At 33.7% G+C, this 15,674-nt stretch overlaps 1 long non-coding RNA gene across 1 annotated transcript; it reads left to right on the top strand.

Annotated features, from left to right (window-relative positions):
- Positions 1 to 1,251: 1,251 nt before the first annotated feature.
- On the top strand, positions 1,252 to 5,489 carry LOC119067329. Its single transcript, XR_005085919.1, has 2 exons — positions 1,252 to 3,021; positions 5,144 to 5,489. It is a non-coding gene; the product is annotated as an uncharacterized LOC119067329 (long non-coding RNA).
- The last annotated feature ends 10,185 nt before the right edge of the window (positions 5,490 to 15,674 follow it).

The raw sequence follows: 15,674 nt of genomic DNA, 5'->3' as shown, positions 1-15,674 counted from the left end.
CCTTCGATCGCATTCTCGGCTGAATACAACTATATTTCCCGGAATTAACAATATAATAAATGTACGCACACATGGACAACATTAATAGCCGTTCGTTATATTCGTATTTCAATAATTCGAGAATGGAATTTAAAGTTTTTTTTTTCATTTTTTTTTTTTTATTTTATTTTGTTAACCTAGATATATCGGATAGTGTTCTCGTGGCACGAGGTTTTTTTCTTCTTTCATTTGAAAAAGCATTTTATGTGTAGTGAGAATTGCATCCGGAGTTGTATTTAAAAAAAAATCGTCGATTGATGCATTCCAAAGGGTTATTCAACGTGTGGTATCATCAATGAACAGTGAAAAGTTGTTTGATTAAGTTGTATTTTACTGGTGATTATTACAAAAAAATGTTGTTTCGTTTTAATTTAAATTTAAATTTTGGTTTAACGAGACGAGATTTTCGATAAAATTCGGTTTCTGATGTTTATCGTCGTTTTAAATAAATTTTTCTCTTACAAATACGTTCAATGCGCCCAGCAAAAAAGAGAAATTTACTGCTGCACATTTTTTAATGAACGGATTCATTCATCCATATCCGTTCATTAATGGTCGCTCAGTCGGTATAATAAACGAATATAATGGAAATTGTGGAGAAGACCTGATATATTGAAGGCAATAAAAATTTGTCGAGATTATTATTGAGCAACCGCAACAAAAGAAGAAAAAAACATTTCATTCACATCGTAAAACTTGTAGCAGATTCTTTGGAAATCTACCACTCTCTTTGTTGAAAAACGATGTCTTGTGACAACTCAGAACCGAAGAAGTTTATTACAGCGAGATATTAAGCATGAACACTTATGAAATTGAGGCTACAAATCCGATAGAAATTCAAAATGAAATGTGAAAAAGGGTAAATAAAACCTAATCATTTGTCCATCCCCAGATTCACCCAAAAATTCAAATTCTGATACTCACCTACCACGTCAATTGATTTGAAATTGATCTCATTATATACCATCCCAGGACCAGGAGAGGGATTACGACATCAGTTCTCTTTTATCTATTCAATCAAAACTCTACCGATAGAGAACGATTCACTGTCTCATTCAAAGATGTCGCTGCAACAAAACCAATGTCATCACAAAAATAATTAATTTTTTGCTCGACGGATTTTAGTCAAATAAAATGCCATCATATATCACATGATCTCAGGACTCTGGAACAGCGATTATTTTTTAAATCGGTTCTACATCGGCTTGGGGATAAGGGTTTGAAAAAACGTCTTCTGCCGTTTCATCACATCCTTTTTTAAGACTCTTAAAAGCCAAGCCGATATAGAACCGATTTAAAAAATAACTGCTGTTCCAGAGTCCTGAGGTCTTGTGCTACACGATGGCATTTTATTTGATTAATTATTTTTCTGTTTGACAATGGTTTTGTTGCAGCGACATCTTTCAGTGAAAGAGTGAATCGTTCTCTATCAGTAGAGTTTTGATTGAATAGAGAAAAGAGAACTGACGCCGTAATCCCTCTCCAGGCATCCTTTGTTGTTGATCGGTCTAAAAAACACTGTATACCAATACTCATCCTATTCATCATAAAAATGCTGATAATAATTCACTGGTCGACCACATTATATGCAAAGTGTATTGTCATTATTTCCACCGAGTCAACTCGTTCCATTGCCACAATTCATAAGCTTATCAAGCGTTGATACCACTCCTACTTAATGTGTAAATTACTATGTGAATGAATAATTCGAATAATTTAAACTAAATGGTTAAGTGACGTTGCATTGTAAATGCCAGCAGCGACGTGTTTTGAATTGATCATTCGTAATAATCACGGGAATCTGACGTCACTGGCACACACTTATTGAAGCGATTGCATATTAAGTCCGTAAATGTGAACATGGGCAAATTAAAGTGGAGAACTTCCTGTCCCCGTTCCGTGTTGTTTTTCTGCGCATATTACCGAATCTATTAAAAAACATTCTCGTCTGCCCAGTTCATCGAGTCTGTGTATTTGTCATCGAGTGTGTTAACCAAAGTTCTTCTTTTAACTTTTTTTTTATAAATAAAATATTTTTATTTACTTCAGCAGCGTCCTACTCTCAGAAAATTTACATTTTATTAAATTAAAAAAAAAAAAATTGCCAGCGACAAGGTTCTTCGTCAAAAATTTGTTCAAGTAACACACGATTGACAAATAAAGTTTGATCCAACTATTTTCAGATAGTAGATCAATGCATTGCATTGATTATTATGCATTTAAAAATGAATTTGCTGTACAATTTAGCACAGTTTACCGCGTGTAAATATTTAAGTGTTCGATTCCACGCGCAAAAAAACTCTTTCAGTTTTAAAACGTAGTTATATTTTGTATTCGTTGTTGCTCAGACCTGTTAAAACAATTATCCACCTAAGAATTGATTTTATCTGGAAATTCCAACGTTGAGTCTGAACGAAAGAAAAAAAAACCTTCATTTGCATCAACAACTATTTTTCAAACAAAATAAAACAACGAAGAAAAAAACGCTGAAAAATATTAAGATTCAAAGAATCTTGCAAAACAAATTCCATAAATACACACAGTGACGCCTTAATACGTTAAATTTCCATTTAATAAGACACAGCATTTTTACCTACCTGATGTTTATACACATACGTATTATGTATAGTTTTGATACCTACTCAGTCATCATATGTTAAGCAATTTAAACAGCTGTATACGAAGGCTCTTTATTTAATTTTGAGTTTGAAGTTTGTTTTTCTTTTTTTTTTAATTTTTACGTTCTTCAGCAATTTGGGTCATTCATATAATACAACGTAGTTGTATTTGGTAACGTTTTTTATTGACAAAAAAAAATTATGTTCAGAAATACGTGAGTGTCTATCGAAAATTATTACTTTATTGGTCCGCGGGATGAGGTATTTTTATGAGTCGTGCATGTCAACAGTGTCGATTAATTTGTTTTTATATTTGGTAAAAGTAAGTTCTGCATGGTATGCATACGGACGTGATACACTCACGGTTAGATATATTTTTTTCTTTTTTACAATTTAATTACCAACATCCAAATATACATTTTGAGCTTCGTTAAAACGTGATGGGATTAATGTTTTTTTGGAAGCGTGGAACAACGAGGAACGATTGGAAAGGAATTTCGCTGTAATACTGTTTCGCTTTAATGGCCAGTACACATATAAACAAGTTGAATGCAGTAAACATGTAATTCAATAGACAATCATGAATTTCGGCTTCCACATGCATCTGAAAGTCCACATGCATCTGAAAGTCCACATGCATCTCAAAGTCCACATGCATCTGAAAGTCCACATGCATCTGAAAGTCCACATGCATCTGAAAGTCCACATGCATCTGAAAGTCCATATGCATCTGAAAGTCCACTTGCACCTGAAAGTCAACATGCATCTGAACGTCCACATGCATCTTAAAGTCCACATGCAGCTAAGAGTTTCCGAAGCAATTTTAGTATTGGAAACTCTAGACATGTGCCTGTAGTCGAGTCTTTCTTTCACAAACTTTTTTAAGAATGAAAAAACAATAGACTACAAATACATGACCGGAGACTGGTGCCGCCACCCTATACAGTGTTCCGACCGTGGGAGACTGATTTCTCGATGTAATACATTTCCATCATTTTACTTTTTATGAATGTCATACTCAAACTGTTTTTTTTTAACCTGAAACTTGTTGAGCGCCCATGGTATACAGATCCTGTAAGCACTTTTATGTTTCGAATTTCTCTAAACCGCTCATTTCAATTACCTTACGGCAATGTAGCATCTCGTTAAATTACATTTTTGCTGTAATTAATTACGCGATTCTATTCTACCAGCAAATTAGTTATGATTAATAATAATCCATCAACTTGTAATTAAATCAGCTATGTGCGCTTCGAGAGAGACAGAGAACAAGGTAAAACTAAACTAAAAACTGTAAGACAACAAAAAACTAATGGGCAAAACTGAACGGAAAGACTTTTTTATTTTGCACGAGCGTGATGTGGTGTATACCTCACACTTAATCAGTAAAACACTATGTATAAAACAGTTGGTTGTTCGTTATTCATAAGCTTTTATATAATGCATCCCATAAAAATTACCGCGTCCAATAAACGAGTACAATGAGATTAACTAATATCCGGTGGCAGCGTATGAATGCATATTTTCATTTATTATAATTTTCAATTTTTTTCTTATTCATTTTATAATTATATTTTTCTTATGGTTCATTATGTGATTGTGGTTTTTCGTTATAAACTACTTGTGAAGTAAATATGTTAACTTTTGCTTAAATGTCGTCGTTGTCGTTGTTGCGGAGAGAAAAATGGCAAAAAATATATTATTTTCTTATACAAGCCATATTCAAATTAATGTCAGAGGAAATGTCTCCTTAAGTTGATTTGTTAACCTTTCAGCTTTGAATAACGGGGGAACGTCTGGAACGTCTGTTATGGACAATGATGATTGCAAAAATAAGCGAAGAGGTCAGGGTGGTGTTATATTCATCTGGAAAAATTAATGTTGAACATAAATGAAGTACAAGATTTTGAGTCAATTTTCGTAAAAGATTTAGCTAAGAAGTGCTGACGAAACAGAATCGAATCGAATCAGATAATGTTTATGGTTTTGTCGGCTGTGAAAACTGGAATTTTTGTGACTTCTTTCAACAAGAGGAGTGAATGTTTTTGACGATGAGACAAATAATCAACAAATTGTGGAAATTTGATGAAATTCTTCGTAGAAATCAGGATTTTTTTTTAAATTCACTAAAATCTGCGTTATCGTCATTAGATTTCAAATTCTTGTGAGTGTCATGTGTTCGATTTACATTTGTATTGCAATGAATCTTCAGTTACCAAAATCCAATTTCTGTAAAACACGAAAATGTTGCTGAGAATCATCAGCGATCTTTTGCCATTTCATCTTTCTTTCCCTGTTCATGGCTTCTTCCCTTAACTTTATATTCTCATCACTCCCAAAAGCTGATGAAATATCCGGCTCGTGATCTGAATTCCACCATAAATTTTCTTCCAACACTTCAACCTGCTATCTCATGACGATTATGCTGTAAACAATTGCCAACACAAATTTTTATTACACACCATGTAAAAATGTTTTTCTTTCAGTTACACAACCATATAGTGTATAATATCCACAAACTAAATCATCAAACATTCAATGGCATCTACTTTGTCCACATACCGAACCACACCATAGTATAATACACAGCTACACGGTATAGACAGTGAATTTTTCGCTGGAGCTTACATTCATTCAGTAAAAACGAGTAAAACGCATTTATTAAATTCGTAAATTAAATATTTTTATTGAGACATGAAAGCAATTTTCAATGAATTGAATTCTTGGTGAATGAATCATACATGCCGCATATACATATTTTTCCGTTTATGATTATCTAATGCTGAAAATGCACTGTGTGTGTTTGATGAAATTAAAAATTAAGAAAAAAAATATTTTTTATTTAAATTTATTCGATGCAATGTTAACAGACTGGTGTATTATTGTATGAAGCTTGTTCGTCATTCCTTATATGGTGATGATTTTTCAGGCATTCAATTAGTTCAAAAGTTCCGTCCATTAATCGGTTGTTATATTTTATCGAAAACGTGAACAAGTTCGACGTTGGGCGGTAGATCATTTTATTAATTGCATTTTCAGTTGTTTTTAAGTGTAAAAGAGAAGCGGAATTTTTATTTCGGTGTTTTGTGCTGTGTGTGCCCGTAAAAACTAGTGAACTGAAATTCTTGGACTGTGGACTCAAATTCTAATGAACGAAACCGGTTTTCGATTTGATTTTGCTTATTTTTACAAAAGTGAGATCATTTTGAAAGCTGGTTTTGTACCAATCGTCAGTGCATAATCCGTCTACTACTAAAAGAATTTTTTGTGACTTTTAAATTTAAAAATTTATTTAATAAAAAATTTAATATTCACTTGATGTCGACGTTAAACATTCCAAAACGACGAAAACAATCCAATCAACTCAATTGAAATATTAGGTCAAATGCGCCATCTTCATTTCAAACGGATGAGATACGACACAAGCCTTACGTTCAACCAATTTGACCAAATTTACGCATATCAGCTGGTAGTATACTAGATCGCAACACATTCAATGAAGACATGGTATGTTCATTGAAGAAAATAACAAAAAGGTAATACAAAAATGCGAACGTTCAAAATGCGAACGTTCAAAATGCGAACGTTCAAAATGCGAACGTTCAAAATGCGAACGTTCAAAACGCGACAAAACATCGCATCGAATGTAAGCTCTATACTGGCGGAGCTTTACAACGAAAATAGTGTCTCGGCTATACACTCAATTTCATTCATAAAGTCACTGTGAATAGCGGCAACGGCACTCCATTGACAATTTCAACTGCACACTTTCATTGACTCGAACCGGTTTAATTGTTCTTATGAATGGAGATTATTCGGTTGCTGTTTCGTTGAGTGTTGTCTTTGATATTTTTAGTGTTTGCTTAAATGCGATGTCAAGTCATACGTGCAACTTTAACGATTCATTCATTATGTCATATCAGAACGGTGTGTAAAATACATGTTGTTCAATAGTAGAAACAGGTAAATGACGAAATATTTTGATTGCAATTTAGTTTCCTTTTAGGTCTTTGCAATAACGACGATCAATATTAGATTAGACAGGTTTGTCGGTGCAGAAAATGTGTGGAGTCAAAAATCCGTGAACATCATTCCGACGCGAGTCCTTAGGCGGCAATGTCATCATTGTTGTCGAGACCAATGACAAAATGAATCAATGAGCTCCAGGTAATGTTGTATTATTATGTGGAAATATTTGTTAAAACGAATGAAGTAATAGATTTTGTCTATTGGAAGTACTTTATAACGAATGAAGTGGCACACTTGTTAATTATATCTTCTTATTCTTATTTTACAGATTTTTTGCTTTCATCTTACTTTTTATTGGCATACTTACAGCTTGCAGCGTTTGATGTTTCGTATGAATCCAAAAATTAAACTTGTCTCTACTTTACTCTGTTTCAAGAACCTAAACTTCATACATGTTATTAGGGAGAAACACTTGAAACGCCCATATAAAATTATCACTGTTTCCAAATTATTGTGAATTCAGCCCTTTCTACACTTGTCTCCTCTCCAGTACATCATACGACGATTTTTTATTATTAATTGTATAAATTGTAGCGGGTTTGAAGACATCGAACATCAGGAACAGATAAACTTTTTTCGATTTTAGTCCTTCTTCCGTTTAAAATGACACGTCCCGTATGAATAAAGAGGTAAATCTGAAGAAAACTATTTGCAGCTGTGTGATATAGCTTACCTTATTGGCGAAGGATCACCATTTTCATCATTTTCATTCAAAATTCAGCATCGAAATGTATTGTACTGTAGGGCTCACCTTTAGTTTCTCAATTGTTACAATTAATGAGTGAATGTATGAATCGGTGCTGCTTATGCAGATCGCCCTCATAGGTAAGATTTTGTAATACAAACAATTACTAACCACTGATACTACAGTGAGTAGATTTAAGAAGTCCGAACATTGATTCCAAGAATGGTGCCTCTGGCGTAATGAATAACACATCTGCTTATCACTACGTAATTGAATTGATGTTCGATATTTCGAACCTAAGCTGCGGACAGATTTAAACCGATTGTTAAATTCCTAAACAAAACCAAGCTGATTGAGTCGGTTGATTATTGAGATAGCCGGTATGAACATAGTTTCGAAGATTCGCACTGGATTTATCACTCAAACTCTATGGTGTAATAATCCCAGTGGCGCCTTTGAACACCCGTGGCGCAGAAATAATGGAACCACAGTCTTCAAAAAAAAGGCCCACCATAAACATTTGACGCTATATATTGCTCTTGGGGGCAAAAAAAAACGCCAAAGCAGGCACTGTTGCTTACCATAATGTCTCGGTTGATAACGGGTCTCAAAGTCGAATCAGAATCTGGGAAACTTGTATTGATTTTCAGCTGATTCACTCATTCAAACAAAACTGGCTATGCATGTTTGTACGGTTCCACAATTACCACACACACGTTGAATCCGTATAAGCACCCATGACCGGTTTTGTTTGTATGAGTGAACCAGCTGGAAATCAGCTGAAATTTGATTCCTCTTTCCCAGATGGTGCAAATTTATAGGTCCGACGGGATTACTTTCAAAAAGTAATTCTTTCAGGATTAGATATTTAATCTCCGCTAAATATAAAAAAAATAATTCCTTCAAAGATTAAAGTTTAATTCCCTTTAGGGATTACACATTTGAGGATAAGTTCAAGTCATCACTGAAGGAACTAAATTTTAATTCTAAAAAAGATTCGGTCGCGTACTGTTAATCCCAAAAAGATTTAGATCTGGGTCCATATTTACTGTGTTCCTGTAATGATCTAGAGGAGCTATAAGAAACCAAGTCCTTCTATAAAAAAATCGTTTTTTTCTCCAAACATTTTGTAGTATATTTTTTGTATTAATTTTTTTAGATACAAATTACAATACATATAATTGTTTTAAATATTTTCTTGTTTGTATAATATTCAATAGCAAATTATTTTATGAAATACTTTTTCTTTCCATTTTATTTCTTGGTAATGATTTGCTGATTTATTTAGGTTTTTTTTATTTCTCGTGGTTTTTCTCTCTTACACCATTTAAAATGCATTTAGCCACTGACTGTAACACAAAACACAAATTTGGTTTCTATTTTGGAATTTTAAAATGACTAGCGTTTTGAATCGAAGATTATTTTCACTTAAATTTATTCTGATTCAATTTTTTGTTGAGGTAGATGTTCTGTCACACACTTACTTTTCTTCCTTTAAAAATATTTATAATTCAACTCATGAAAGACAAGTGCTCCACAATAGAAGCAAATAAAATAAATTCGAGTGAAAGAAAGTTACTAATTTTAAAGGTAAAATGATTTCGTCCGCCCGTTCGTCGAAGAGGAATTTCGCTCCGTTTTATTAACTCAATTAAAATGCACTCGTTCGACGAGCAACTTAACTATCACCTCAAGTTGCCAAAACATTTACCAAATACGACTTTTACGCATACATATAATCACCTTTTCAGACTTGGTTGGGGCTACTGACATAGTTCGATGAATTTTATTTGATTGGTTGGCATTATTATAAAGACCAAAATTTACCCCGACGCGATGGATTAAGCAGTACTGTGAATCTGCAACAGCAGCGAATTGGGAGAACTAGTGACGAGATACGAGATATTAATGGCGACGAGGCTGTGTCACAAGTATTTAGATTGATGTTGTTTGATTACGAGCTAGGGTGGATCGATGGTTGGTAAACCTTTAACTCCACAGCCAAGTTTCAGAATCAGATTGTTTCCCTACACTATTATTGCTGCTAGCAAGTCACTTATCTTCACACAAAAGACACAGCGCCTAGTGTTATTTTGTCAGTAGATTTTTCGAGTATACGCGTGACATATTTGGTGTCCAAAAACACCATTCTCATATCACTACAAAGACATAGAAAGTATCATTTTAGATGTCAATGAAATTTCATTTCGGTAGCTGTGTGGTACGCGAAGTCAAAAAAGGTACAATACCATTAGATTAGTCTCTACAGGCTGTGAATAAGCTGGGTGTCGATTTACAAGTTTGTAAAATCGATCCAGCCTATGATGAAAACAGCTACTAGTACAATGTCGTATCGTTGGAGATGCAAAGTCGTTATAAAGCTTCCGCGAATAAGGAGCCGTGAAGTGTAACCAAAATAGAGTAAGACAACAAGAAAGGTAAGTCGGATCGCAAAATCGAAATCAAATTTCAATGAATCATCATTAGCTATTCTCGTCCCTGAAATTACCGACCGGATTTCTCTATTTTTTACTTGTCTAACAATTAGAGTGTAATTGCAGTGTTCGCTAAAAAGAATTCTCATTTGACCGTTCATCCAGCCGAAAATTCAGAGCTATAAATATGTAAAACAATAGGACACAATAATGTTCCATACGTTCAGTACTTCCTTTTTTCACATTTCAGTTATAATAATTCATCAACTGAAAATAGAAATTTTTTTTTCTCTACAAATTCAATTCAACATTTAGACCGACGATGAAAAAAAATGCTAAATTAATTTGAATATTCCGTGAATTGTAAGTTCTTGTTTTGCACCGCAATATAACATTGTGTAAATGATATGACATTGTTTCCCATTCCAAGAAGTTTTTAATTTTTTCCCCAAAATTTTTTTTTATTTCATTTTTTTCTACAATTTTGCTTCGTTTTATTTTTTTTTTGTATAATTAACTAGGGGAAGTGTTTAATTGATTTTAATTAAATATATGGTTTCGTTGTATGAAGTTTTGTGTGTCGCATACGGATAAGCACAATAACGCACCAATCCAACAACCATGTCTTCAAATAAACACACATATACATACCCCGTGTCTATCTATAGCATGTAGTTGGTGGGTTGAATTTTTTTTTTTCGAATTTCATTGTAATATAAAATGAAAAGAACGAAGAAATAGAGTGAAAAAAAACCCAACCACGAACAAGAAAATTGAAAATAAAAACTATTTTTGTGTCCATTTAATTAGCTTGGCTTAGCTGAATGATTGTTTGAAAATGAAAAAGGGTGCCCCCTGTAGAATGTATAATAAAAAATTTATCGAATTTTTGTGTTTTTTTTTTACTCCACTGTTGTTGTTTCCATACTTCATTTCTTCGGTGTTTGGAATTTCTAATTTCATATTTTTCAAATGTATAATTTGTGGGTGGTTGGTGAGCATGGTTTTGTGTATATATTTAGGCACCTTAGCTGTTGGTTGAAATTGTATGTCATGTTTTTCGATATTATGCTAAGGTTAGATATTAATTTAACTTTACAAGTGTGGTGCGGTATTGGGTGGATATTATAATGTGGGAATGGTGATTTGGTGATTCACAATCAAAATGGAAAAATGATTCAATGAAAATTTTTGTGGAAAGTATTTTCGTTTGTAAGTTTCTAAGGCAGGAATGTAAGGAAATAAGTTTTCTCTTCGAAAAGAAAAACTTTTGTTGCCTTTATTGAGGACAACGTTCTATGAATCTCGTTGATAATAGTCATAATCCTACCGCTGATAAAAGGAATTTTTAGCGAATGAGAGATTTCGAATCGAATTTGCTAAAAAAAACCTAGCATAAGGTAAGAACAACGTTTTCCAAAACGACGTAAGAATTACGCGTCAAAGTCACCATACCTCTACACTAGTTAGGAAAATCCATTTTAGAGACTAGATGTTATAATGTGATTGTCACTCGAGACCGCAGGCCGCCTCCTTTTCTTTACCAACATAATTACGTAAATTTTTGTGTGGTAAAAATTGTCTTCAACCCATCTAGCGTGCTCATTTTTCCAGCGTCCTGGATCATGGTCGAATTGGTCTCTATGAAGATACGGCACTGGACACTGAACAGAGGATATTTGGAACTATTTCCATTAAAAAAAAAATTCACAAGAATGAATACGATAACAGAAGGGTATGTGGGCGTTGGGTATTTCCTACCATCACTCAATTGACTCAATTTCAATTGTATTCTCAAAAGTTTTGCAAATTTTCTTTAAAGCCAACGTTGAACATTCCTGATGCGAAATTTACATCGGCTTTAAAAGCTAAAACCGAACAACGAAAATGAACTGCGATATTTCTCTGCAAATCTGTAAATACAATTGACGTAATTTACACTGTATCCAACCTTTTAAAACCATCAAAATGTTTTCCACCCTCTCTGCCCTCTTCATCTCACACACAAACGAGCGCCATGTACATACATATATGCGTAGCATAATACAATTACAAGATGATATCTCACACAAGTGCAAGAGCTCGTAACGAAGAGAAGAAAAAAGAAATCTTCCTTTCTTCCTTTTATTATTTTTTTTTGTGTGTGCCTATATGGTTTCAGGCGAAAAGTATAAAGAAGGACTTTTTGTATGTGTTCCCATTCCAAAAGCTCGTATAAAACTAAAGAAAAATTTTTGTTTCATTATATTTTTCGGCTTTTGTAATATTGATTTTCAATAACATGCCATATATTTTTCCCAAACTATGCGAAGTATATTTTTTTCTGCCTTTCCTTTACGGTTTTTCGTTCGATGGTTCCTCTCCTCTCCATGTATTTTCAATGTACTTAGTTATATATATCGAAATGAAGAACGTGAGGCCATGCTCCGTAATGTTGTTATCGATGAGTAGATATTCTTTTACTGGTTTGAATGAGGGCATGTGTGTATACATTGTATGTTTTCGATGAACATAGCGAAATGCTCGAGATGTGAGCGCCTTTTTTCTAGTTAAATATAACATTTTACACGCGGCACTCATATCACTGTATAAAATTATTAAATCTGTTACTTCATCCGTTGAAACTGTTTTTTTCAAGTATTTGATACAAAATCTACTACATCATTTGTTGTAACCGTACTATATCACACCATTTACCATCTTCTAGTTCAACTTTGTCACCGTTTTCGATAACAGATGACTAGTCATGTCTCTGAAGATTCACTTCCATCATCTTTCAAATGCTTTCTTTAAGCTTAGGAACGGTGTCCGATGAATTAATTAAGAAAAATGTGAAGCATGGGTGAAGAAGAAAAAAATGGAAATAATCCAAAGGTGTTAAAGGACACTTCGAATAAAAGATTGTGATGCTACATGTCTTGGGTTGAACTAAAGTAGAAAGTAGAAATGAAGAAAAAAAAAATGATTTCTTGGTTACCATGGTCGGAACACCCCAAACGACGTTAAATTGATCTTCCTCTGCTTAACAATCTCATTTCATTTATATATGTATATGTGGTGTACATACCTCAGGATATATATGGATATATTCATCCACACATTTCATATACAAAAGCGATACATTTGTACCAATATATATGTCTACATATATGTATAACCGCATGTACTATAATACAAAACTTTATACATGAGTTTTTCGGTATTTTTTTTTTTTTTGCAAAATGTAATGAAATAAGCCTCCTTGCCGAGATATGGTGAGTGGTGTTTTTGGTATGATACGAAAGGAGGATGTTAAGGCGTATGGTGTTGTATTGTGGTGTAAATAGAAAAAAAAAATATTCGCCGGAATGAGATTCAAATAGCAAGACTAACACAAGCGATTCGAAATTAGAAATCTATATTTTTATTTTTATTTATATCTATACAACATTCGTACGTATATGTAATGTTTGTGTACGGAATGTACGTATGTGCCCCCCTCTTTCTCTCACACTACCCCCGTCCATATATGAAAGTTCTAATTTTTTTTTTAGGTAGTCACAGAGGAAAACATATATTTTTTTGCGTTTCCTTAAAGCTCAACATAATAACAAAAATGTTGAATGGTAGAGAGGATGAAGGAAAGGTCGTACACAGACAGGAAGGACATCACTCATAAGAAAGTACTAAACGTTGATGTGTGGTATATGTATCCTCGTATACGTAACAATTTTTTTTTCCTCGCTTCGTATATGTATCCATAGATACGTTAAAATGCATACCGAGTCGGTGATATAACATACACGTAAGCGTATAATAAATATTGATGTTGAATTTTATTTCCTCATTCAATCGCTATTTTTTATCAGCATATAGAAATGGATGGCATAAAAGGACATGATTTGAAATAAACTTTAGGGGCGAACAAATTCTATATTTTTTTTCGGTTTGGTTCTGTTAATATGAAAAGAAAATGAAGAAGAGATCACATCAATATTTTAGTGGTTTGTGATCAATTTCTTTCTGCTTCTTCTACTTTCCTTCAAAGCATACAATCATTTGCTGTATTATGTCTGATTTTGATATTAGCTTGGCAAGGTAAATAAACATGGTGTAATAAGCTGAGAGATACTTCAATCTTTTAGAGAAAAAAAAAACCCGGGGAATTACAAAACTTAGTGAACTGAATGAAGCAGAAAAAAATAAATAAACAAAGGCGGATGTGATTTCGTTTACCATGGAGGAACGTAAATTTTTTGCCGGCAGAACGAAATGAATTACGGAAGAAAACCCTCTTAATTATAACTAACCAGCCTCACGCCTTCGGTAAAATATTGTTCTGTGGCTTCGTGAACTTCTGACATATTTACCGAAAATATCCTTTTTATCCTTCACAGAGATGGCAATCATGTATTGTCGAGTCTAATACTTTGTTTGCTAAGAGAATTTCGAACATAATCTTTTACTTCATTTGCTTTAATATACCTTTAGCTATATAAACGCTACATCAGTTAGAGCTCAACGTTTATTTTTTAATCATTGTCGATAACCGATGATATGATGAGATTAGTTTTTGTTTTTTCAAGAGACACGTTAACATCAATACTCTATAGATGGTATTGGTAACATCACTGGATGTGCAGTAGAAATCTGCGACAATTTTTGTAGTTAACAAAAGTTCTGACCTAATTCAGTGAGTTGATTTCCTACGTAGTTGTTACTTAGTGGGCTTTGTAGTTTTAATAAACGGCGTATGGTTTGTAATTGAATTTATTCTTCAAGAAACGTTCACAGCACTTTGTTTTAACAAGCTACCCTCCCCTAAAAGCTCCACTAAAAAATTACTTTTAGAGTAGGCTGCAATATTGCGATCGATCAACAGATTTAAACTTTGTCGAACCAAGTAATCTTTGACTCCACTAATAAAAATTGCGAGGCAGGGGATCGATTTAACCGAGACAATTTTCTACATTTTCCGTAAACTGATATTTCCTTCACCAAAACAATGCAACAAAATTCGAACTTACCGAAGATAAAATTATGGATTGCGTCAAATCAGGAGTCAAACGATAATAGAACGAAATTAATCGCACAAAGTACGGATGAGGCATTAGAAGTCGATAGCCGAAGCAAGAAACGAATGACCAAAGGCGCTGCTAAAACGAAAACCAAACGAATGAGAAAACCAAAAACTTATCAGCCGATGAAGCAGCGACGAATGGTAAGAAACCGAAAAGTTGCTAAAACAAAACGAGCAATGGACAAACGAAAACGAAAAATCCACACTCCTTCGCCATCAAGTCCACAATTTTTACCAGAAGGCTCTAGCACTCCACGGTTTAGTGAAAGGCATCTGGGCGATCTAGATAATTGGATGAATGACGAGGAAAGTGATTGATGATTGATTGAATGTATGTAATGTACCCTTTGTATTAAACTGCTGCAAAATTGTGAAATGAGTAACATTGTGGACACTTTATTCAAATATCCTAACTATTAGATAGCTGTAAATAAGCCAGCCCCATCGAGAGCTCCTCTGCTTCGTTCTCTATCTCTTTTTCTTCACATTACTGGTAACAGCATGTTTAGTATTGATTTTACTATTGTCACGATTAGCTTGCAGTCACATGCACAGAATATACCGAAGAAATTTTGATTTATTGCTGCAGCGACATGTACGATTTGCACGTGTCTCATAAGAGTGAATACGTCACAGATCCAAAATATTTTTGGCATCAAATTCTCGTCGTTTCCCAGCTGCAGACTTTCTTGAGTCAACATGAGCTTTAAGTTTCAAACAGCACATTTCCATTCAAATCCATCAAATCCATCGCAAAAAAAATGTCTGCAAAATTTCCATTTAAATTCATGCATTACCAAATAGACCTA

The sequence above is a fragment of the Bradysia coprophila genome, chromosome II, assembly GCF_014529535.1.
Source record: "Bradysia coprophila strain Holo2 chromosome II, BU_Bcop_v1, whole genome shotgun sequence".
NCBI classification, from domain to species: Eukaryota; Metazoa; Arthropoda; class Insecta; order Diptera; family Sciaridae; genus Bradysia; species Bradysia coprophila.
Note: the sequence above shows the minus strand (reverse complement) of the source record. Positions and strands in the feature narration are given on the sequence as shown.